At 40.2% G+C, this 25476-nt stretch overlaps 1 protein-coding gene across 2 annotated transcripts in view; it reads right to left on the reverse strand.

Annotated features, from left to right (window-relative positions):
- PHACTR3 (phosphatase and actin regulator 3) overlaps positions 1-25476 on the reverse strand; it is a 96314-nt gene that overhangs the window by 52288 nt on the left and 18550 nt on the right. Inside the window, exon 1 of one of the 2 annotated variants that reach the window (XM_027881643.1) lies at positions 17267-17634. The exons of the other annotated variant lie outside the window; for it this stretch is intronic. The gene's annotated coding sequence lies outside the window, so the exon portion shown is untranslated. Of the gene's footprint in view, positions 1-17266; positions 17635-25476 lie in introns of those variants that run through there. 2 annotated transcript variants of the gene reach the window in all.

Raw genomic sequence — 25476 nt, forward strand, 5'->3', positions numbered from 1 at the left:
ATCAGATTTACTGTAGTGATTATCACTGTTTGTTTGAACCAAGACCACAGTCTGTTCCTAAAAGGAATGGCAGAAAAAACATGGAAATTACTGAAAATACATGAAGCTGTCTCCTCTGCAGCTCTTGGAATGACTCCATTCCAGGTTGTTTCCTACTTCTATTACAGGACGAGGAAAAACAAAATACTGAGTTGTAATCCTTGCCCTGTGTGAGAACCAGAAGAACAGAGAGATAACATTCCACATGGCAACAATAAAAGGAGAATTTGGCAGGAGAAGAGCAGTGTCTGTCCATTAACTCTGCCTGTCACCCAGCAGCCAAGCATGGAGAACAATCATGGAAGTAACTGCAATTCCTTTTGCTAATGTGATTTACTGGTGTGTCTGCATTAGCAAGGAAGGCAGGGGTAGAAGTGGGTCTGTGAGCAGCTGGTGCTGAGGACTCAACACCTTCTGGTGCATTTGTTAAATGGTGTGATCTTGTGACTCCAACTCAACAGAGAACGAGCTCTTTCCTTACAGAGCGCAAAGGAAACAAGATTCTTCACTATAACAAAAATACCAACCAAACTAAACAACCACCCTTCCAAAACCAAACTAAGAATTCCCGTATTTTCTTTCCAGAGGAAGGATAAAGATCATTATTTCTCTTACAAAATTACAACATTCAAAAGCCCCTCATCCCACATGCAATTTCCTATCAGTTGTTGGTACCCAAGGTCACTGACTTGCAGCAAGACCTTGGCTTTTAAATTTCTGGTAAAGTAAAAGTTCCCTTGTGTTGTGTTTTAGCCCATTCTAAAGCTGATTTGAAATGTCCTCATGTCTGTTATACATCCCTATGTCCAGAGTGGCAGATACCTTTCCTACAGCCACACATTTTAGCATCAATGAAATTGCTATGCATAAATTAACATATAATGGCAATTTCATACTGGCTAGAATGATGCTGTGGTTGTGACAGAAAAGGCAATTTACTCTAACACACAGATGGATGCATTTCTTTCGGCTTCTTTCCTAAGTTTCATAGTACACTGAATTCAGTGAAGAAAGGGCTCTGTATTTAACCAGAGTTGTACTGGTTTCTTAGTTGGACTGAGTCTTTATGTAGTTCAGTACCAGAACTGAGTTTTGTGTTCATTTTTTATTTCATAAAACATTCTTTCGACACAAACTAGACAATTGTTGCTAAAAACAAGTCCCAAAATGCACTGCGATCTGTTATCAAAATGGTTGCATTTGAAAGAACAAGAGAGAGATGTCTTCAAGCCCATTTTAATACTGATGGGCTAGTTAGGTTGTACTGCTTACAACAACTCCAAAGGTCAGAGAACAAACCTCAGCAATGTCCCTGCAGATGGTTCCTGTCTCTAGGAATATTAGGTAATAGTATGGACAAGCAGGATGTTTAATGGCTGCAGTGCTTCCACCTTAAATGGAAACACAGGGGTGAGAAGGAGGCAGCACACAAACCCACTCAAAGCAGGTACAAAGAATCCCACGAGCCGAACCAAAATGTAAATCATAATTTCCCCAAGTGTCACCATGTGGCTGATTCATCAGGAGTTGTCCTGCTCCCCCTGGGCCAGCCTTTGGATCAAACGGGAGGGGCTGGAGCAACTCTGGGCTGCACAAGATTTTCCTACTAATATTTTTCCTGTGGCTTTGTCAAGAAAACCCAGTGGTTGGGGCCAGCACGGCGGAGGTGGAGCAACTTAGATTTGCCTTGGGACAACATCTACATCCAGAAACTGCTGCTCAAAAGCCTGAACAGGCAAGATGACTGGTTCTACATTTACAGACTTCAGTTTATAATGTAATGGTGTAAAAAAACCCCAGACTGATGAAATTCTACAATATTGAGTGTTAAGGGAGCACAGGATTATACTTCTATTCTTCTGGCCAGGGCTTATGCAAAAGAACAAAAAATAACTCCCCATTGCAAAGCCAAAGCGTGGCAGGGGGCTCTCTCTTTGCACAGACAAGTTTTGTTAATTTTACTGGCCACAAGCTTTAAATTCACATTTTTTTTAAACTAATAACCCCAGGCAGTTCTTTGGTCTCCAGCTCTTGATTTTCATTCGGGACATGTTTTTGAGATGGAAACCTCTAATGAATGTTTTTCTAACATTTGCCTTTCATCAGCAAGAATATTTGAGTTTCTCCTCTTGTTTTCTTATGTTTTTAATTTTTAATTTATTATTTTTTACGCAAAGAGGATAACCAGATCTGTGACAAAACTATAATTTGAAAACCACCATAGAATATGAACTGAATTTCTATTTCAATGCATAAGGTTTTTATTAAACAAGTAAATCATAGTCTTGTTCACTTCAACCATATCCTGGGCCTGTTTTTCTAAGTCTCACAAAGCCCAAATAGCATGGAAGGAAAACCAGCATGGAATATTTTTACCCTGTCTGACCTAAATTTATGTATTTTTCAGTTCTCCAAGAGAAAGAGAAGTGGAATAACTACTCCCTCTTCTCAGTTTCTTTTCAGCTCTCATATTTTAACTGTGTTCTCAGCTGCTTGCATGAGTCATGGAGAGCTGGAAACAAGAACCCCCCACAATATTATAATAACTGCTTCCCTAGGAGGCAGCCTATGTGTGTTTTGGGGTAGACCACTAAAAAGCAACAAAAATCTCCTGAAAGCTTCTTTGTGCCAGAAACCTCCATGGGAACTAATAGAGGAAGGGCCAACATCTCAGCTGCAAAAAGAGATTACTTATGAGGGTAATAAAAATGAAGATATTTTAGGATTCCCATATCACTGTCTTGAAATTCATGTAATTGTTCATCAGTGCTTGCCGAGATTTCAGACTGCTGTTGACTTTGGGGATTGTTGTGTGTAATGATGGTGTTGAATTTCACTGGTCTGGGCAGAATTTGGATTTAGTCCTGTGACGTTCCAAGAAACTTTCAAATCCACAGGCTTTTGTAAGAACTGGGTGTTCAGTGCTTGCCACGCTGAACCCTGCTATTCCAAGATAATGTGTTCATCCATTGCCTGCTTCTTCCTATACATCCAAATTCAACCTCTGCTTGAAGCCACCTATGAAATATGTAGAAACAATGGGGGAAGCTCCTGCAGAAACCCATCCTTCATTCTGAAAGGCTGCAAGTTTGTTGAGGACAAGCCAGATCCCTCATCCTTTGGCACATGTCTAGACCGAGCTGAGCAAACCAGGTCAAGGACCTTGTGCAGTAAGAGAGGAAACAGAAAGAAAGGTCAACTTCTTCATAAGCCAAACCCACTGGCAGGTCAAATGGATTCATACAGCAAACACAAGAGTAAAAGAATGTTGTGGAACACGTTGGCAGAGGGCATTGGTATCAAATGTGCCTGTGAGCCCCATGGCATTTATAGGCAGGTGTCATTCTGCCTTCCACTGCCCTGTTTCAGTCGTGTCAGCTCAGGCTTATCTGTCTCCAACACAGAGCTTCAATCCTAAATTCCTGCACAGCAGGTCAGACACTGAAATCACATCTCCCTATCAGAGACTATTCTGTTCCTCACTATCCCTTCTCTTCTCAATACACATTCTGCTTTCACAGCCCTGCTTTTGCTATCATTTCACCATTTGTACAGCTCTGACTGCTCCTCCTGCTCTCCCTGCTCAGTGCAGTTTACTGAGCCTCTGCACAGGAACAGTCTGACTTTAATCAAGACTATGCAGGAAAAGCCTTTCTTCTCTGAGAAAGCTTTCAGACATTACAAGTCTTCAGGATTCATTTACAACATTGGGTAATGAAGCAGAGCTAAAAATACCATATGTTCCTTTGACATTGCCCATTCATTGCTATAAATGACTGGAATTTCTGTGACTGCAGAACAAAACATGTTTTATGTTTTTGGTTTTAAGTGAAGCTGTGTATAAAGCTCTTTGCCACTTGGAATATCTTAGTGTTTTACATAAGAGGATAACAAAGTTTATTTGGAAAAGGTGGTGAAGCCTCCACAGCTTGTTTTCCTCTCATTTCCTTAAATGAATGAGGAGAGATGTTAAAATGCGAAATCACAGCAGTGGAACTGGCCAAATTTTCTCAGTTATGAGAAAATACAGTGAGGAGATTTGCTGAGACTGCCCTCCAGAACATCACCTCTTATTGGCAATTCTCTGCCCTGGATAAGCAGAAGGCTTTTCAATCAGCTCCAGGCCTCCTGTGCAATCTGTGTAAGGCTGTTTCAACAACGGAGATGAGATTATCAAAGCATGAGAAAGAACTGACACACAGGGCCAGATTGTTTGAAGATGTTTATTTTAAGTCATTTCACATATTCTCATTCACTATTTTTATTTTTTGAACTCAGAGGATTTTTTTTCTCCCGAGTAATTAAAACTCTGAAGGCGGATGCTCTTGCCTGCACAATAAACGAACTTATAATATTTTAAAAAGTATTAAAAGAAACCCCTATAAAAATCTCAACTAATTTCTTCCTTTCAAGTTCTGAAATGATCTAATGCTATTAATAGAAGATTCTTTCTCTGTGGAAAATTTATTCTTCTATTTAAAGCTACTGGGGAAAAGCTTGAAAGAACAAAAAATTATGATTCTGACATCTGGCTGTGAGTGTAGCCTTCGGATGATGAGTTTAGATAGTGGCTCTAAAATGCAGACATTTATTTGGAGATAAGGCAGGATGATAGACAAGGCATCATTTGCCCACACAATTGCATGTTGTCCCCACATCCTTGCTGGAAGCCCACCCAGCTTGTGCTGAGGGAAGCAAATTTGAGAACACCGGACTGACAGCCCCAAAACCCACAGGTTTGTCTTCCTGCCCAGGAACAAGCCCAGCTAAAGCAGCAGCAGAACCTCCCCAGCTGCTGAGCAGCAAAGCCTGACCCTGACCCAAATCCCCCATGATCAGCAGAGCAGGTGTTACTCTGTCCCCAGGATCTTCCCGAGGAGAGATGAAACCGATCCCGGCTGGGATGACATTTCGTGTGGGCACAGGACGGACAATTCCTGTCACAATAAATCAGCAAACTGAACACCTCCCTAGGAGTTTAAAGGGACATTTTACACTGAATAGCTCATATCCTGCTTCCAGGCACCTGATCCAGGAGGCTTTCCTTCCTTGATAAGTGCTGGCACTTGGTGATTTCCTTCACATGTTGACCACACACCCGGGCGCCGTTCTAGGAATTTACTCCGGAGTTATGGAAGTGTCTTGTGCATTCCTGGTGGGACCACCCAGAGATCATATTTGCAAAAACACATGGGTATGTTACCCAAAACATGTGCTTCACCATAAACCTTCTAAAATCCAAATAGAATGCTTAAAACTGAAAATCAAACACATGATTTTGTTCATTCTTTAATTAGGAAATGGAGACAAGATATTTGTAAAGTGAACGGGACACTGTGCTAGAGATCTCTGAGTAATCCAAACCCAATTCTGCAGCATTTGCATGGCTGGGAGCTCTAAAATGGAGACCTGAGCAGCACTCTCCATCAGAAGGGTACTAGATGGGAGGAGCTATTTATTTCCAGGATGCTTGCATGGCATGGAATTAGATACAGCAGCTCAATTCCCTGATGCAACTTTTCTTCTACAAGGTAGATAAACCCTTAGAAGACACAGACACAAGTAGGTCTCGGTTTACAAAGTCTTGGGCTGGTATCCAGCAAATCAAGTTTTAGGGCATTTAGTATCAGATCAAACAGATCATGGTCCCAATGGTACAAAATGCAGATCCAGTAGAAATTCACTCTGCCTTCTCAAACGTGTTTAAAATGAGCTGAGCAGTCAACCTGGTTCCTGTAAGCTTTTTGTGGATCAGGTATCATTTGCCTGCACCAATTGCACAGATCAAGCTTTGTCTGTCATCCCACAGTTGGCATCGATCTGGCACAGAAGCACAGAGCTGGCACCAAGTGTATCACAGCTCTGGCTGATTTGACAGGAATATGGTCATTTGCCCATGTCTGATGTGCAGGAAACCTGCACTGCTGGTGCAGGCGCTCGTGCACAGATCTGGTGTGAACGTCAGGGCCTGGCAGGGCCAGAAGGGGATGTGGCACCAACACAGCTCTGCCTGAGCCCCAGCTCGTAGGTCTGGGTGGAAGGAACCAAAATGAGACATCACACAGTAGCTCCAGCCTCTGAACACATCAGTTCTGCTCAGTGACCTCAGCTCTCAGCAGCAGCGACTGCTACATGAGCAGCAAGGAGAGGACTGTCACCTGTGCTGTGCAGCCACAGCCAGCGAGGCTGCTGCAGAACAGCCCCATTCTCAGAGCAAAACAGACCACCCTCTGCTCATGTTTGCTTTTCTTTGGGCTTTTGGCTTATGCACTAGAGCATGCATGCTCCACCCTCCCCAAACTCAGCAGATACTCTATAGTCTGTATCTACGTATTATATCTACACTGTATATCAATATACATGCAGTATAACAAGCTGTATTACATAACCACATGTTGAAATTCTAAAAAGAGTCAAGGAGCCTGCTGATCATATGGATTTGCATTATAAAATAGCTACTTCTCGTGTAGGTCAGAGTGGGAGAGGGTTTGGGAGCTTGATTTTAAGGTGGCACAGTCAGCATCAGAGCTCCCCAGCAGCCACAGCCCAGCAGAACCCAGTGCCTGGCTCAGCCAGGCTGTTCCTAACCCCTTCTCAATAATGCATCTAACTCATCCAAGGAGAATGTAAGATGACTTTCAAAGAAAACAAGAGAAGGCACAGCTTAGAAGTTAAATTTTGGCATCTCTTACAGCGCTGTCTTGAACGTTCATATTCCTAATGCTCGAGTGCCCAAATGCACAGTGATAGGATTGTAAACAAGAGTTAACTGCAGTTCCCACTAAGGGTTCTTTAGCTCTCCTCACTTCTCCTGGTAATTTTTTTCCTCTGACTTCTTTTGTTTGCTCTCTTTTTTTTTTCTTTCTTTTTGTTCCCCCCACCCCCATCAGGCAGAAGGGCAAGGGGAGAAGGGCAGTGCTACTTTGTATTTAGGCAACATTAAAAGTGAAAAGCTTTGACAGTTAAGCAGCTCCCAAGCCAAAAGTGGCAAAGCCAGCTGAAAAAAAAACACCCCAAAACTGCAAACTTTTTTTTTTTTTTTTTTGTTGAAAACGTTCCAGGGTGGCCTCAGGATACACTGAGCCTGCTTAAAGGCAGGTTTAACTTATGTTTTGACCATTTAAGAAGGAAAACAACTCTCTTCTTCCATGATGCTCTTTGGCACTCAGCAAATAAATTTTACTATGGCAACTGAAAAGCCACTTTAGACATACAACTTCTTCAGTCAAGTGGTCCTCAGCATCTTGTCCTACCCATCAACCTGGATGCTCTATGGTCATTAAGGGTTATTTTAAAAACCCACATGAAATAGCTCAGTATCATGTATTTGCATCATGTTTGCCAGTTATTAATTTAACTTAACAGCTGAGTCTTACATAATACTGTTTTGTAATGATATACCCAAGTGCTTTCCAAAGGAGGGAAGCTAAAGCAGGACGTGCAGGGGGATCTGTCTCAGGTTCATCCAGTGATGGAAGGAGAACCTTCACCTCTGAATATTGACCCAGCACTCTACCTTTAGGTTCTTTAGATAAATGCTGGACCCAGGACTGAGGGAGTTCCCCAGAGCTGCCCAGTGACACAATAACTTCTCTTGCTCTGAACACGGCAGAGGTTGTGAGGTCTGGAGTGAGAGAGAGCTGAAGGTGCCCAAACAGGTAACTGGGGTGTTTAACAAACATGAATGGGGTACAGAACGCCTGCACTGACTGTCAGAAAAACATCTTCAATGACTGTAGTGTGCAGCTGCACACGAGCCTGTGCATATTTAGCCCAAATCTGAGGTGCAGTGGCCACAGCTGTAGGTATGAATGACATAATAGCTGTTCCTGGGCAGCTCTCACCACGTGTGTAACTGCTCAGCTACACCAGCAGCACCAAGCACTGCCAGCCCATGCCTTTGTGCAGCCTCAGTTAATCATCCCTCTTTGACACTGTGGCCTTAAATTAGTGCAAACAGAAGGACAATTCCACACTTCTCACAGTTTGCAGAATGAGACCTCGCTAAACAAGCATCATTTCTTGTCATGATTCCTCTCAAAATAGATTAATCTTTGCAGAAAACGAGAGCAGAGGCTAATGAGGGTTGAGGCACAGATGGGATGGCACCAGCAGCTACTTCATACAAACACAGCAAAGTAATAGTTTCTAGCATGACATTTAATAAAATCAAGCCCTACTAGGATGCACAGCTACAGGGGAATTTAGTTTGAAGTCAAACACGCTGCAGCCTGGCTATCTTCAGTGCAAATACACGACACACGGTCTACCTTATCTTGCTTCTCAATTTAATCACACTTCTAATGAGCAGAAACATAAAAAGCAAACAGTTCCTTTCTCTTCTTACAATACTAATTTTCGTTCTATGCTGTTTACTTTGAATAACCAAAGTTCATTTTTAGACCCCTGTTCAGCATTTCATTCAAAGAATTTCACAAGCATCTTTCAAATGCTGTTTTGAATCTCCAGCATTTTCTGCCCTCTCAAACTGGGCCCTGTCTTTCAGGATAGGGGAAGGATGTTTCTCGCTTTGCTTATGAATCCATCTCCATTCCCAAATGAGAGAAAACTGAGAACTAGGTAGACCAGAAATATGTAGACTAGACTTATCTAGACCAGAATATAGATGCAATGTGGGTAATTTATATATTACATCCCCCCTGCCCCCCATTTATAGATGGTCTCTAAAATATAAATGTTATTCAGGAATGCAAACTACTCAAAAAAAAAAAAAAAAAAAAAAAAAAAAAAAAAAAAAAAAAAAAAAAAAAAAAAAAAAAAAAAGGAACCCAGTGTAATAAGCATCAAACTGTGTTTCAGTAGTTATATTTGTATCTGCATTGATAATGGTATTTTAAGTTGCTGTGCAATTGTATGCTCAGAGGAAAATAATATGGTGTGTCTTTTGGGATAAATTGCCTCCTCTGGATGTGCAAATTGCTGCAGTTGCTGGTTTGGGGGTTTCACTGTGCTGGTCTCTCCAAAGTATCACATTCATCACCTTCCAGATGATTGTTAAATGCTGTATTGAAAGGGAATCATCACCTATCTTTCATCTTCCTGAGATACATAAGAAAAGCTGGGAAAAGTTCTCATTATCTGGGGTAATGGGAGAGGTGAGAGGATCCTGCTGGTTTTCTCTACTTTGTGCAGAGTTTTTTGCTGAGTTTCCGTGGCAGTGCAGGTGCAACAGCCAGGTAAAATCTACAAGGGGCACTGTGTCTGTGCCACGCAAACAGGCCCAGTCTGATTTCTCTGGCACTGAAAAAAAGGGAATAGACTTTTGACTTGCAGACATGTAGGAAAAAAACTCCTTTAGCTTTATCACCATTGCTAGATGTCTGAATTGTAACATCATCTTGAAAATTCCAAGTATCCCCTCCCCTTTTCATTTTTTTACAGTGGGAGAGGGCCAAGGGCCAGGGATGGATTTCCTTGGCTGCCTGGTTCTTGAACTCTTAGGTTCAAATTAGTGGATTAAATTTTCAAGGTTTATTCTCCAAAAGTAAAAAAACAGAAATTCTGATGGTTTCTGATACTTGAATATATTTATTCATCTTCCAAAGTGCTGCCAGGTCGTAGTGCCTGGTGATCATGTCTGGATAATCTTGCAATAGACTGAGATTTAATTTTGGCAAAAAAAAAAAAAAAAAAAAAAAAAGAGAGCTGCAAAAATAACATTAGGGTCTGATAGCTCAGTTTTCTGTGAGTGACAGAGCTCATCTCTTCTTGAAGAACATTAATAGATTTTCAAATAGACAATAGAAATTAATTAAATTTTCTGGCCCACATGGTTATTCAGCAGAGCTTGGTAAAGTGAGTCATAAAGGTTCAATAACCTATGGTTTAATTTAAGTTACATGACTTTTGAGAAAATATCAAGATTTTCTGGGCAGGGAGATGAACTTTCTACATAAAGAATTAAAGAACAGAGGACCAGGGAGTAAATCTGATGGACTTTGGTGCACAAATCTGGAGAAAGCTGGCACAAGCACCTCAGGGGAACACAGGATGGAGAGACCCATCCTTCCTATGAATCAACCCTGCCCTTTGTTTTAGATTTAAAGCAATAGTTGGCAGCAAAGTTATACAGAAATAGATTAAGCAGTGGCAGAAGGTGGAGAGGGGGCTGCCTGCATTCAGTATTACAAGAACTGTCAGCTGAGTCACATGTGGTGCTTTCCTCTTCAACCACTGTGCAAGGGGTGAAGTTGAGCCCTGGTTGTATATTTAACAAATCATGGGATATTCAAACAAATTAGCACTTTCATCAGGTCAAGCTTCCACCATTTCATCACATTACTTCAGAAATTGATTTTGTACTGTGGGCCTACATATTCCCTGAAATAAATCCCTCTGCACATGTGGAGCATGAAAAATTAATCCATTAACAGGTATTCTTTAACTAGGTCTCCAGAGTGCTGTGAGCCTGAATTATGCTGCATTTTCCAGTATCTTTTTAATTTTGCATGTTCTAGATAAAAAACAGTTTCCTTTAAAAATCATTGCCCTCTTCTCTGCAATGGTGACAAGAGGGGAAGAGGATATTGAAAAGTTCCTCATCAGCATAAATAAATTAAAATCCCCACTTCATAGAAGGTAAGAGGAATGAAGCTCTACTAAATGTTTTAAGAGGAAGCTGGAGGCAGAGATGACCAAAATTAAGCTCCCCCAGTCTAAATATATTAGCAACTCGCTCCACACTTGTATTTTTAAATGTCAGATAATCTATTAAAACTGAAACATCTTTGAAGGTAGGATGGCTGGAGAAAGGATTGTGCTATTTAAATAATGGGAGATCACGTTTGCTGTTTTCAAACCTGTATTTGCAGGTTAAAATTCATCTTTGTCTTAATAAGGCCAGTCACATATTTCTGTCTCTATCCAGGCTCCTCCTCTCTTTGTCATCTCTTTCTGTGCTGCCTGATGATGCCTCATTGTGCAAGGTTTCAAAGATTTGCAGAAATTTCCCAGCAGTGATCCTCTGTCATCCAGCAGGGGAGATCCACAGACACTATTTATAAACTGATACAGTTCTACTCCCTGCATAACAGCAAATTGATGCTTAATTAGATATTTTTTGGGTTTTGATTACCATTACTTTGCATAATGGTCCTAACTGTGCCCAGGGGGCAGGTTCACAGCTTAGACACGCACTGGACTGAGGTGTCTGCCTGCACAGCTCCTCTGGAACCTGGGAGCTGAGATGGAAAAGCAGGTACTTCCAGACAGCCCTGACAGGGATAACAAGGCATCACATGCACCTTCCCTGCAGAGTGAGAGCAAGAATCCCTGCTGGGCCCCTCTGGGAGCTGAGTGACACTGAGGGACAGAATGTCACCCAGAATCCAGGGCAAAAGCAAAGAGGGGCTCCCAGGAGCTGCTGTGGCACGAGGCACACAGTCCCCTCCCTCAGGCATGACTGGTTTTCCATCACACCACAGGCAGGAAGGATGTGGTGGAACTCCCCACGAGCTCTCAGTGACTTCTCGTGGATTTATTAGGGAATGAACAGGTTTTTCTTTGCTGGACATTGTTACACTATTAGGTTTGCACTGTTTGGCTTTTGATGGGCAAAATCCCTCTGACAAAGTTAAATCCCAGTGCATTCCAGGCTGGAAGCAGCTCCATTTGAGCCGACAGCTTGTGCACCCTCACCCAGACCGGCTCACCTGCCAACCTGGGGAAATGATTCCAACAACTCCTCATTCCCAGTCCCCAAACTCGACACTTCAAAGGTGCATGATTTATCTGGAATGACATGTGGTAACACAGGGCTTGGTGGGGCTGAGAGAGCTCTGGGGCAGAACTGGCTCTGGTGGACAGAGCAGGGAAGGGGTTGCTGAGGGGCAGCCCTTTTATTTTTCAGTAAATCCTTATCAGGAATAAATTATTAATCTTCTAACACACACAGCATTGCCAGCTCAGGATTCAACCACAAGTTTTACGGTGTTTATGCTTCAGTGTGGGTTTTTTTCAGACAATGATCCATAAATTGGACATTATTTACATTTCTTGGGTCACTGTTCATAAAGACTGTCTTGTGCATGGGCCAAGAGATTCCAAACCTGGGAGAACTGCTGATTTTTGCTTTGTGCAGTCCTGCCACTGGTGGCCTTGAGCAACCTTTTTCTTCCCTCTGGGCTTCATTTATCCTCTTGGAGTAAAAGGGATACAAGAAATTTAATTTACTTTGAAAGGTATGACTATTATCTGCAGTGTCCATTGGAGTCTTAAGATAATGGATGGATGAGTGTTTAATAGAGAGGACATTCCTGGCAGTTGCTTTGGCAGGAGGTTCCTTCCCCGTGACAGGAGCTATTCAGCACCATTTCAGTGCTAGGGAGGGGGAAATGAGAAAGATGCACAGAGTTTCTACCTTCATTTTGGTAAACTTTAATTTTGAATACCAACCTTTTCCCTCCAGTATCTCCTTAACTTTCCCATTGCCATTCCTTGTGTTTTATGACAGCTCTATCCTGAGTTATGGGCATATATTTCACCTGGCTTTCAAACACACTCTATTTTTATCATCTTAAAGGCATCTTGTAGGCATCTCACTTTTTGGACTGTCTGTTTTAGGGTTTCTTTTTTCACCTAAAAACTTCTTTTTTCTAGAAATTAAGCACAGGCATGCACTGGGCCTCCTATTCCCCCAAAATACAATTGTGTTTTGGCTCTTACCCCCTTACACCCTTTTGAACTGAGCCCTGGGCACCACTCCAGATGAAATTCAGGATGGTACTTTTCCTTGTGGGTCCTAAGGTCCTAAATTTACTGAGTCCAAAATTATTTATCCCTGTGTCTTGTCTTGAAGAGAGAGTGATCCAGGCTATATGAGGGGAATTGTAATGTTCTCCTACTGACAGAGCCTGCAATTTACAGCTTTTCCTTAAAATGTTTTCTTTCCCTGAAAACTGAAATTTCCAGAGTTATATTTAAATCTGTTTTATTCACTTGACACATTTTCTCACTGAGATGGTTATGCAAATATTAACAACCTCTGTAAACAAGACCAAACCACACAGGGGAAACTCCTCCTTAACCTGGTCCCCGAAGAGCCATTTGGAACAAATGGCTTTGCATAATACAGCTTTTTCCAATTAGCATCTCTGGCAATAAGCCACTGGGGGATATTTGATATGCTTTTATCTTAAGATTAAATTTACACTTGCTGCTAGGTAGCTCTGACATCTTCATTCTTGTTTTACATCTCTGTCATAACATGATTATTGTGTGATCACCACTCCCAGCAAAGCAGCCCCTGTTTGGATGTGGCTCAGCCTTGTCTGCACTGATGGGCTCTACAGTCGTGCCAAGGAAGAAGGTTGGGAGGTTTTTTCACAATTTGCCTCTTGGAATTCAAAAAATATTATTGGAAAAGCTGCAGGGCAGGTTTGGGGTGTTTTTAGAGCATATATTAACTCCAAGAAATAAGCTGGAAAAACAACCAAGCAAATAATTAATAAATAATAATATTTTTTCTGAGGAGACTGCAATTTAAATATTTTAAAAGTGGTTAGTCAAACTTTTACAAAACAGACTGAGGACCAAATTTTAATGATTTTTCCAAACTTTTGAAGAACTGGATAAAGAACAGACCCTTTCCTCAGCCCATTATTTTAACCTCAAAAGTTTTTCCTACCACAGACAACAAGCACTTTCAAAAAGAATTTTTCAAGGGCAGATTCACTATCAGAGTTATAAATTGTTCCAGCTCCTATGAAATCAGTGGATCTACTACTGATTGCATCTAGTAAGGATCTGCCACAGGACTCTCCAGTACAAAGTGAGTTAAAAAAATATACAGTCTATGGATGGGATTCATAAACACAAACATAAAAAATATTAACAGTATTTCTTGTGCCACAAAAAATGCAAATGATTTTCAAAAATTTTATGCTAAAATACCATCTTTTTTTTCCCAGTTCTTGGAAAAAATGAGAAAGTTTACCCAGGGGAAAAAGGGATGGAAAATGTTCCACCACTGCAAAGTTACCTCTCTTAGACATCACTTTTGGAGACTGGAAATAGCAAAAGCAAAGTGCAATGCTGAGATAAAATGGCTGCTCCAAACCAAACTGCAAACCTAATTCAGTTCACTACACGGGCCCTGGGGATTTCCATCCTTCATGGGCTTAATCAGATTTCAGATGATGCCCATTCATTAAGAAAAACGTTTCTATTTCCCCAGGTAAGCAGATTTCTCCCTCCAAACAGCTTTGTACTCCACTCTCTGCTTCACCACAACAGCCTGTCAAGTGTTTAGGTCAAAACCACAGAGCAGGAAAACACTCACACAGAACTGGAAGTCTTTTACTTGTTCTCAGCTGAGGTTTGTTCACCTCAAACAGCAGCAGGAGAGTGAGGAACAGCGTTCCAGTCACACAGGGCTGACGTTGTACTGGGCAGTTTGAACTGTGACAAGGCCATGCTGAAGTAAATCCTACAGTGGTGTTTATTTAAATCAACCCCACGAGGTTTACCATAAATCAGCTGCTTTTCAACCCTCCAAAATTTATGTAAATCACATTCTGTTTGCTCAGGGTTGCTTTGTAATTGCCAAATAGTGTCAAATTTCCAGCAGAAACAAGGAGTTGGTGGTGGACAAGATATTTCCACACATTTGAGATCCATAAATTAATCAAGTATAATTTATCAACTCATAATATCAATAATAATACAGCATTCAAAGTAAGCTCTTATGTATAACATTTAATGCTTTCAGCGTAGCCACTATAGATTATTAAGGTGTAAAGATTGGCACTACTAGGAACTACACATTATAGATTCTATCTATTGACCAACACTGTAAATCCAATGGCAAAAAAAAATATTGTTCATTTAAAAGGAGATTTTTCTAGGCTTACTTTAAAAATATATTTACCCTTTAATATGTAGAATTTAACTTCTTTTTTCAAGGGTCCTCTTAACCTGGCTCGTTCCAATACTGCACTTCCCAACGTTGCCTCAGAAACCATTCAGTGGGCAAAAATTGAGGACAAGCAGCTGAGAGCAGGATGATGAACTACAAGTGGGAAGGCAGAACAACTTCTTAATTGGCTTTGCCTTCAAAGCACATGTCCTAAAACTCTGTCCCACACTTAGACTGAAGGGAAGAAAAATTGTGCCTTGGAATGGTGAAGTGCAGGATTAGAAATACGAGAGAGAGAAAGATCTCAAGCCAAAATTTCATGAGAGACAAAACTCAGCTGGAGAGATTTAAATAGAATGAAAAAAGTTGAACTCAAAGCACAGTGTCCTCCAGGACCCCAAATGGAATACAAGATTTCAGACACTATTCACCTACTGGAAAATGCCTGAAAGGTTTCCCCTTCATTCCCACCTGCTGGTTCAGTTGGTTACCCTGTTATTCTCTGCAGTAGTTCTGACAAAACAGATGTTGATCTTTGCCAGCGGGTCTGGGGCTGTTTTAATTTATATTCTGAAGTCTTTACTGGAACTCTTACATGCCTCTTGTGAGCTACATAATCTTAGTGCAGTGTTCTACAGGCATTCCCTGAGAAACTGTATCATGGTTTTGCTGCAGAAGTTGGGAATGAGGCAGGGAATTCTGGAAAAAGGACCATGGAGAAGGTCTTGGAGAACTAGGTTCTTTCTCCTTCCTCTGCCAGACTGCTTGGGGGTGGGGGAGAAATTAAGTCACTTGAACAAGGTGCTCATTTTCAACTACAGTTGAGATGTAAATCTTCAGGTAGTGAAGAACCCACAGGAGAATTCAGTGTGACATTATTCTCTAAGCACATAAAGTACTGCCTTATCTAACGGGTCTGGAAAACCACAGCAAACACGTCTCAAGTGAGGCAACCAAAACTAGCATTTTTAAATCCCTCTCTGATGCTCTGCACATTCCTCAAATCTGTGGAGTGGACACCCCAGCCCCACACTACCCAGAGCTTTTGTGGAGCAGATACTGCAGTGATGGGCCCTCCAGAAAAGCTTCAGAAGGTACAAATAACTCCTGCCTTCACAGATTCCTGGAGACAAGTGTGTGTGATGTGCGCTTTAAGGCTGCATCACAATGCACAAGGAGCCGAGGGAAGATTGCACAGACAACCATAATTCTGGCATTTCTAAAGTGTTTAGTGCTTGCCTTTAAAATCTTTATAATGTGCTCTTAACATAGTGGCTTTCTGGTATATAACGTGTGATTATCTGAAAGCACCTGTATACTTTCACAATACATGGAGAACATTTTGTTTTGTGCTTTAAATGGATACAGAAAATAATTGTAATTTAACTAAAGTATCTTTGGCTTTCTTTTCACTTTGCTTTTGTGTGGAAGCCACAGAACAGCTTTTCACATACCAGATGAATAATGTGTAGGAAGAGTGAGAGAGGAAGGGAATTGATGGCTTTTTTAAAGTATGCGAATTTAATTTCACCAGGCACTTTATTTTAATCATAATGCAGATCCAAATGTATAGGAAAAAAAAAAAAGAACCTCCTGAATGCTTCAATATGTTGGTTTATACGTTACTGAAAAAGATCATATATTATAAAATAATACATTTCTTTTTTGATTTTTTTCAACTGTAGGTTGAAAATGAAAGTACATCCATATCTAAGTAGCATAAAAATATCTGCATCTTCAAACTACACAGCAAAATGCAGTCACAAGCATGCTGGACAACTATTAGATTATCTGACCAGATTTAAAGGTTTTACATAAATAAACTTTCTTGCACTGCTGGATTTTTTTAGCAGAACTCTTTTTCTCAGCAGTGCCAGGAGGAAGAAGTCCAGCTATTCCATATACACCTAAATTAAAAAGTATTACAGCACTTGCAGTGGGAAAATTCTTTTTATTATCCCCCAGCTTCTCTGCAACAGAACTGCAGAATAAATCTCTCTCCCTATTGGAAAAGTGTCCCTATCAACACTGAAATGAAGCACATGTAACTGAATTATGCAATTAATCTGCCAGCACCATCACTGATTCCCAGTTTGGGAGGAACACATTCATGGTTATGAAATGTATGATTTGCAGAGCACAAAGTATGAAAGAACAATCTACTTTCTCAGGTGAAACAGGGCCAATGGATTTTTTTTTTTCTATATTCCAAATGATCACAGAATAACACATTCTTGCATATTGTATCACATGCAAAATATCCTAAGAGTCCTGATTCCTTCATGTTAAAATTAGCATTTCCTCCATATAGAACCACAGCCATATTTTTAAAATACCCTAACGTTCACTCACCTCAGTTAAAACTCCAAGTAGATATGATGGATCAGTTTAACGAAATAAAGCATCCATGGCAGGAAGGAAGTATTTCTCCATGTTTCTATTCATTTCTCCTATTCCATCTACTCACCTCCGAGTGCTGCTGCTGCTCGGAGCGCACGAATTGCAGCAGCTCAATCCCAGAAGAAAATGGTTATTTCCTTTCCCCTGCTCCTGCTCTCCCTTGAAACTCCTTCACTTTTTCAAGTTGCACAGGAATAGCAGGAGGGACCCTTTGGGTTCTCTCCAGGGCTGTGTATCTTTTACGTAAAACAGATGAAGGCATTGCCTGTTTTACCCACGACAATCGTGTCTCACTGACAGCACTGGGCTCATTAATTGTGCTCTGTGTGCAACTGGGAGAACCCACGGAATGCTCAGGCTTGGGCTCAGCTTTCTAAATGAAGAACCAGATGAAAATCTGCAAATCAACTTCTCTTTGCTGCAGAAGTTTCTCTTTTTCTGTCCTGTAGAAGCTGGGATTCAGTTTAACCAACATATCTCACTGGAAATGCTGGAGGAGAGCTCTAGACTTGGTGTAACACCCGAAACAAACCCACTGGAGATGTTTTGGCCATTAAAATGCCTCCAACCCCGCTGTAACTTTTGGTCAGCTATCCACATCAAACCCCTGATTCCTTCCTCCCAAGGCAATTTTGTCTTACAGCACTGTCAGCAAACTGCTTGAAAAGATTCCAGCCTAAATTACTGCAGTGAAAGCCTGTCCTGGCCTTTTCCCTTACTGTTTGTTTTTTTTTTTCTAGAATATTTAAATTTCATATTACTCCTCACCCAGTCTTAGCCATACTTCTCAGAATGCAGGAAAACAGTCTTTCCTTCCTGCAATCCTAAATGCCTTCATTAGGGAGACTTAACGTTGAAGTGTTTTGGAAAGGAAGATGCTCCAGATTTAAAAGAAACAAGAGAGGACTCTCAGTGAACAGCTGCATTGCTCTCAGCTCCGAGCGAGCCATATTTCAGAAGGGTTTGGTACATTATTTTGTCACTGGGAACATATTATTACCATCTAAATTTAAAAACACTGGCTTTCTTGCATGAAGGCAAAAGCAGGCTTAAAACCACAATGACTGTTCCGTGCAAGTATTCTATGCCAATGATGCAGAAAATGAGATCAAAGTGAAAAACAATTCTTGTTTTCGAAGGTCTTTGCTTCCAAGGTGTCTGTGCAGAAGTGGCCAGAAACCACAGGTACAGGAATTCTTGTGCACTTCCAAATTAATCACTGTTCACAGTTCTGTGTTGAAATTTCATTCCACGGATGCTTCAGCTCACAAATACCTTGTCCCTGCTCATGAGCACTATTTTATTCCACCTGCAGGAGGTTGAAATGCTGGACATCAAACCCATGTTCCAAAGTTATCGTTTTTCAGTTCTAAAGGAAAATATTTTTAAAATAAACTGACCACTGTCTGCCTCTGTAAATATTAAGTCATGTAATTCCTGAAACAGTGCTCTGGCAAACAATTCCACTTTGGAGCACTGGGCACAGCTCCTGCTGGTGAGCTGGCAAAATCCAGGGAGAAATTCTAAATAAATTTTCAATAAAATCTTATCAATTTAAAGTCAATCACAATCTCCTTTTTTTTTTTTTTCCCAGGAAATACATATTAACAGGTTTTTCTCTTATTGAGTCTTCTTATGCATCATCTACAACCGCCCACATGTATTTTCCAGAATAGTTTAGTGGGTGACTAAAGGATCCACTGCAACTCAGGTAAACTGCTGCTTCTGGAAAAAGTGCAATGATCATACGGATAGCAGAAAACTGATGTGTTTTAATTCAATGAACACAAAACAGAGGCCTGGACTTTCATTATAAACAGGACTTCAGTGGACAGCCCATTGTTTATTCCCTGAGGGGTATTTTAAGGAAAAAATTTAATGAAGTATTTTTTTAGTGACTATTTTCATTGGGAGTCTTAATTAACATCAGTGGTATAATCTGGGTCCATTTTGTATACACATATACTATATATATGTTTGTGTGTGTGTGTTCTGGGTAAGGACTTCCTTATATTTCCTGTGTTTGACTTTAGCATTTCAGAAGAATCAGATTCTCTCTAGAGGGGAATCCAGCCCAGAAAGTTGGGAACTTTTTTGATAACTCTGAGTTTCCTCGTTGTTTTCTATGTAATTCCATCTATATTGTCACGAGAGATGAATATCTCACAGAATTAAATGCAGTGACAAGCTGAAAAAAAACACCTTTTTAGTAGGAATTTGCTAATGAGCCTTACCCTGATCCATCAATCAGCATCTGGCCATTAATTTAATTGTTATTCATTAAGTTCTTCCTATTAGAATCTCTCAGGCATGTGCTGCAAAGTCTAATGATCTTTGTGTTGTATCATAAGACAAAGGAGGATGTTCCATCATCTTGTCTCTTCACCTTGTTGCTGGCAACACTAACCTTTCCCTGAATTATTCCTGAATGGAAGAATCCTAAAATTGGACAGATAAATAATATAAAGTAGAGAAAAGTGGAAGATGAAGTCGAACATAAAAAAGGACAATCATCCTCTTATCTAAAAAGTGTTTCCTTGGTTGTGATGAACTCCTTAGTTAATTAAAATAATTTTTAAAAAAGATTCTACTTACTGAAGTTCTGGAAAACACTATGGCCCAAACTTCCAAGCATAAATAAAAAGTATTAGGCAAAATCTTTATTAAAAATTAAAGACTCTGACCCAGCAGAGTTCCCAAACATGTGCTTGAATTTAACTACTTAGTCTTAACAAGGTTAATAGGATTCATCTGTCGGGGAGATGCCTTATGTGCAAACAGACTTTGGGTTCTAAATCCATGTTTGCTAAGCTTCTGAATACTTGGAATTTAGGCACTCAAGTTTGAAAATCTGGCAAAAGCTTCTTAAATGTAAGAGAAAAATAAATAGATCTTTTCTGGTGCCGAAGTCTGTATGAATCATTGGTTGTTAACCAATGGAGGAGTTGTGTCACAGCCACCCAAAAGATGCTGGAGGGTTTCTGAGGCTGCAGCAACCACAGCAGATATGGGATTGAGCTACCAAATGAATAAACATTCTGAGATAGTTGATGTTTTGTACTCTTGCTGATGGGAAAAATTCCCCCAAAGCTTAGAATGGCTTAACTTCAGATTCAGATTTTTCAATGCCATAAATAAAATAGAACTTCTCCTCCTTAACAGGACCCAGACTTTAATCTTTCCTTTTTGCCTGAGACTCAGAACTCTCATTTTTATACTTCCATATTTGAAGCATCTCTGGCTACTTACACTGCAGGAATAAATAATCTCTGCAGTGAATACAGGCCTTTTTAAAATATCTTTTTAAGAATCTGAACTCCACTTTGATTCTCCATGTAGTGTAAACTAAGCTTTTGTTAAGCTTTTCTTAGCCAACATTTCAGGTATGTGAACTAAAGCATCCCGAATATCTCACGTTGAATTCTGTGCATGTGGCAACAGTTTTGGATATAACAGTCAACATTTCAGCTGCCAGTGTATTTCTGGTTTAGAAGATATTAATTTATCCATGAGATCATAGATCTTTGGATAATAGCTAAAATGGAAGTCTTCGCTGGTAATAAATGGTGACTCCTTTCAGTGAAGCTGGGCAACATTCCATCTTCCAGTGTTTTATTCTTTAAAAGTCTTCCAGTAAAAAAGAGATTAAATTATCCAATTCACCAGATAATGACTTGAGCAGTTGACATAGGATGAGCTTGGCATCCAAAACATAGGTGGATACTGAAAAGCTTGTTTCCTCACTGAGGAAGGGATTGGTGGGTGCAAACTGGCTCTTACCTCTTGAAAATCCAAGGTGCTTTGCTTCTCATTCCTCTTTTTCAGGGGAAAAAATGATCATGAGAAAATCTGTCTGTGTATCAGAAGGCTGAGTGCCAATTTTAGACCTCTTCAAATAGAATCTTTCAGACTCTTTGAAACACTCACACTGAAGAAAAATTGGCATTTGAGGAATCCTTCCTAACGGGTTTTAAATTAGGTGAAATTAGGTCTATAACATTCGGTGTTTCTTAAATAGTCATAAATTGTGCTTGGACTCAATTTTCAGATTGTTTTTCTATCAGGTTTAATGAATACCTTATACAAGAGACACACTCATAAAACTGCAAACAACCACTCTTTAAACCAGAAACTTTGAGATGAGATTTAGAAACACTGTAGAATGAAGCATTTGTTCTCTTCTTGTCATGAAGCTGAGGAATCTCTATTACTTTAAAGTATTTTTCATTTGAATACACTTAACATGCTTGAAGTACTTTGTTACTACTTCAGTAAATAACAGTTGTAACCTTTGCTGATTTGAAATTAATGTTATATTTAGTAGAAAAAGAGAGAGCAGATATTCCAATATATTCCTGGAAGTATCTTTAAAATGTCCTAAGAATGATTTTCAAAAGCTAGAAAATTCATATACCATTATCCCTGTGTGTCTTGATCAGTCCTAATTAGGATATTTGGGTGTTTTTAATGTGGCAATAAGTTCCTTTTATTTTCTCAATAAGGCCTTTTTCAATTTTTTATTTTTATCATCTGTCACAGAAATCTGTTGTATGTGTAAGCAATTTAATGGTTCACTGGAAGGTTGTTATGCAACTGAGTTGTATAAAATCCTGTCCAAGCCCAGAAATTACTGTAAGGGGGAAGCAGTGCAATGGTGAATTGCTGAGAATTTAAATATGTTTTCTGTTGGTTTTAAATCTTTTCTCTGTGGTTTTGTACAGCTCTTCTTGATCTGCTGTGAGTGGAAGAGGGAAGAGATTCTACCCCTAATGTTGGGATGTCAGGAACAGAAAGCTCCTCTGCCTGGCACAGGCAAGACTTCAGAGCCATAAAGTTGGGTCTGGAGTGAGAATTCCAACATGAAACCCCTGCTTGCTCCATTCCAGGGAGATTTTGGCTAGAGTTTACAGCCCCTGGGACAGCACACACAGCTATTCCCAGCGGGATGAGGCTGCAGGTTCTGCCAGTGCTGCTCACTCGTGGCACCACATCCCACCTATTCCTGTTGACCATCACTGCGATTGTCACACAGCCAAGCACCTGCTCTGGGAACGAGGGCTGGGGAATTTGACTCTAAACTGATTGTACATAAATACCACTCCAAAGGCAGTGAAAGACCTAACGTTGTTGGTTTTATTTCCCTGGCACTGATTTCCACAGGAATAAGAGCTCCTCTTAAGGTATGTGACAGAATAGAGAATTATAATCATGTTGTGCACTTGTTTCTGCAAGACATAACTTCATAATTCAGTTTATTTTCCAATCATAGCATCCTCTGAGAAACTAGAAACTGTTCCTCACAAAGATCCTTGGTATTGGACTAGGTGATCTTCTGTGATCCCTGCCAACCTGAATCACTCTGTGATCCCATGAGCTGTTTATGTAACCCTTACAAATAAAATCCATGTCCACATCCATCAATTATTTACCTCTATTTCTACAGATGTCCCAAATATATGGTTTTGACCTTCAGGCAAAAACAATGAAGCACAACAGAAAATTCCACTCGGACAAAGGTAGAAAAGCTTAGAAGTCTGTAAATTATCCACTTTCTGGACTGCAAGAGTAACATGAAATTGTAAATCATGTTCACTTTAGCTCAGTACAAAAAACACAACCAGCAAAAAGGGACCAGTTGTTGACAACAAACACCTGGTATTGTCTAACTTCTTGGGATGAATTTCTGTATTTGCAATTGAAATCATTAGTTTGAGCTCTAAAGAAATTTTTGAAGGAAGCTTTTCAGACATTACTTCATATCACATACAGTGTGTATCTCCCTTCTCACTTGTTAAAATAAGATCCTTGTAACTTCTAACATTCATCACTTGAAGTGTATCACTTGAAAGAGGGATGACCATTTTTTCACCAGCCAACATTAGAGAAAGTGAAAAGAGTGATGTCAAAATGCAGGAACACTGATCTGTAATTCCCTTTAGGATTTTCTCTTCTCCCTTCTCACATTATATAAGCCTTACTTTACAACCTCCCTTGCCTTTTCACTTGAAATTGTGATGGTCTTTCAAGAGAATAATCAATGAGAAGGCAATTTCTGTACTGTGTAAAAGTAGGAATTTTGTTTGTAGTCAGTTCTGAAAACACGGGTTTCTGTCTTTCCCATATAGGATAAATCATTTAACAAGTGAATATAAGCATAGTGCACATGGCACAGGCCTTGAGACCATAATTCCATTGCTCTGAGGACTAAACTGGATACTGTTTTCTTCCATGTAAACAGATCCAGATCAGCATGTTGTGAATTGCTGACTTTACTGTCCAACAATGCTTTTATGGACTGATGATCTGGGCCTCTCTTCATGTGCCTCCCTCAAAAAACTGCCAGAAGAATTTGAGGCTGGCTCTGCATTAATCAGTTAATAGGAGTAAGGTATCCCAACATGATCTATATCTTCATAAACACGCATCTCTCCCTCCCCCTGGGAGCCCCAGTGCTGCTGGAATGCAGGCCAGGGAGCACCACGCCAGTGTTCAGCACCAAGGCCAGCTCAGGACTGTGCACAGCCCACAAAAACAGGGCCTTGATGCATCAAAAAGTCAAAGCTCCCATCAAACACAGAGAAAAATCCTGAATTGATAAAACACTTGTTGAAAGAGAGGAGATTTCCAAAAAGCTAAACCTTATATTTTATTCATTAACTGCGTTCTTTATGGACCGTTCTATGTGGAATATAATGCAAACAGTGAGATGTGAGATGGAGTTTGTAACATTATTTACTTTTGGTAATGCACACTGCAGTTGCAGTGGAAGAACAGGCAGATGAATTGTGCAGCACTCACATGTACTTTCCTTTGAACTCTCTGTGTACAATATACAGGCTAAATCGTGCCTTTAGGCACAGTCTTGAACAAAGATCATAAATTGCACAATCTCCAAAGACATGATATTGTAGCACAACTCCCTCTTTGCTCCGTGATAGGCCAGCCACAAATTGCCTTTTTCTGAAGCAGTTTACAGTGTGTGTGCAATGCCTCAGACCCACCCACCAGCCCGGGCAGTGCAGGGGCACAGAAAAGCCTATTTCTCTTTCCACTTCTTGTCTGCTCCTCAAATACACCCCCAGGGCAGAGGAACCAGATCCCCCTTGTGTGGGGACTGAGACAGACACCCATTTCAGTCCCTTAAACACATGTATGGATGTACCCAGAGACTCTTTTTGTGTAGGTTTGGCTGAGTCATATTCCCTCTGAGTGCGGACTTGAAACACGGAGGTGCATTGGGTACATTGAGATTAATCTATTCCTGACCTTAAACTGATCTAGAGGAGTCTGAGATGCTCACTCAGAAGGCCTCTTAATATATTTTATACATGTAAAGAGGCAGATGAGGTCCTGCTGGGTTTATTGTGTATCAAGCCAATGAGTGCTTTAAGATTTAGAGAAGGAATTGTCACAGGTTCTGAATAAGTTCTTTGGCCATCTACTAGTGACAACAAAGCCATGCTGACAGCTGGAAATTCCCAAAACTTCTAAGTGATGTGGGTGCAGTGAGGCTAAAAAATCTTCCCAATTAAATAACCTGCAGTGTAGCAGCACATGGCAATAATATGGGAAATCCCAAAACAAAGAGAAAAGTCAATCACTGCACATTTACTTTAAGTGACCGGACTGCTACTGCACACAAAGACATTTCAGCCTAAAAGTTGTCCTTTACATAAATCCCAAGAGCTTTTTGACATGGAAATGCTTTACAAAATCTAATCCAAATTACCTAAGTGCATGAGCTTGAAGTAGCTTAATTAAACCACACTAAATTTGCATGAACACTCTATCCTAGAATTAAAGTAATCTTAATTCAATTTAGGTTCATTTACTTTGGAACAGAATAAAGCTAAATTAAATCAAGCTCACTTTAATTCTCAACATGAGTGTCCACACAGATTTTAACAGTTAATTAATCCACTGTACTTTTGAAAAGTGAAACTTCACGGAATTTCATAGTCCATGTTTATATAAACAAGCTCTAAACACACTCTTCTGTTATTTCAGGACTGTTCTATTTTCTATTACACTCCATATGGGCTAATTTAACAGTTACTAGGAGGAGCCAAGTATTAGCAGACTGTTCTTAACCAAGACTGTATTTTTCAGCACTGTATATAAAAGATAATTTTTTTATATATTCTCTTAATTACAGTCCTCAG

This window comes from Empidonax traillii, unplaced genomic scaffold (genome assembly GCF_003031625.1).
Source record: "Empidonax traillii isolate 1590-97213 ecotype Southwest subspecies unplaced genomic scaffold, ASM303162v1 scaffold91:size2966241, whole genome shotgun sequence".
Taxonomy (NCBI): Eukaryota; Metazoa; Chordata; class Aves; order Passeriformes; family Tyrannidae; genus Empidonax; species Empidonax traillii.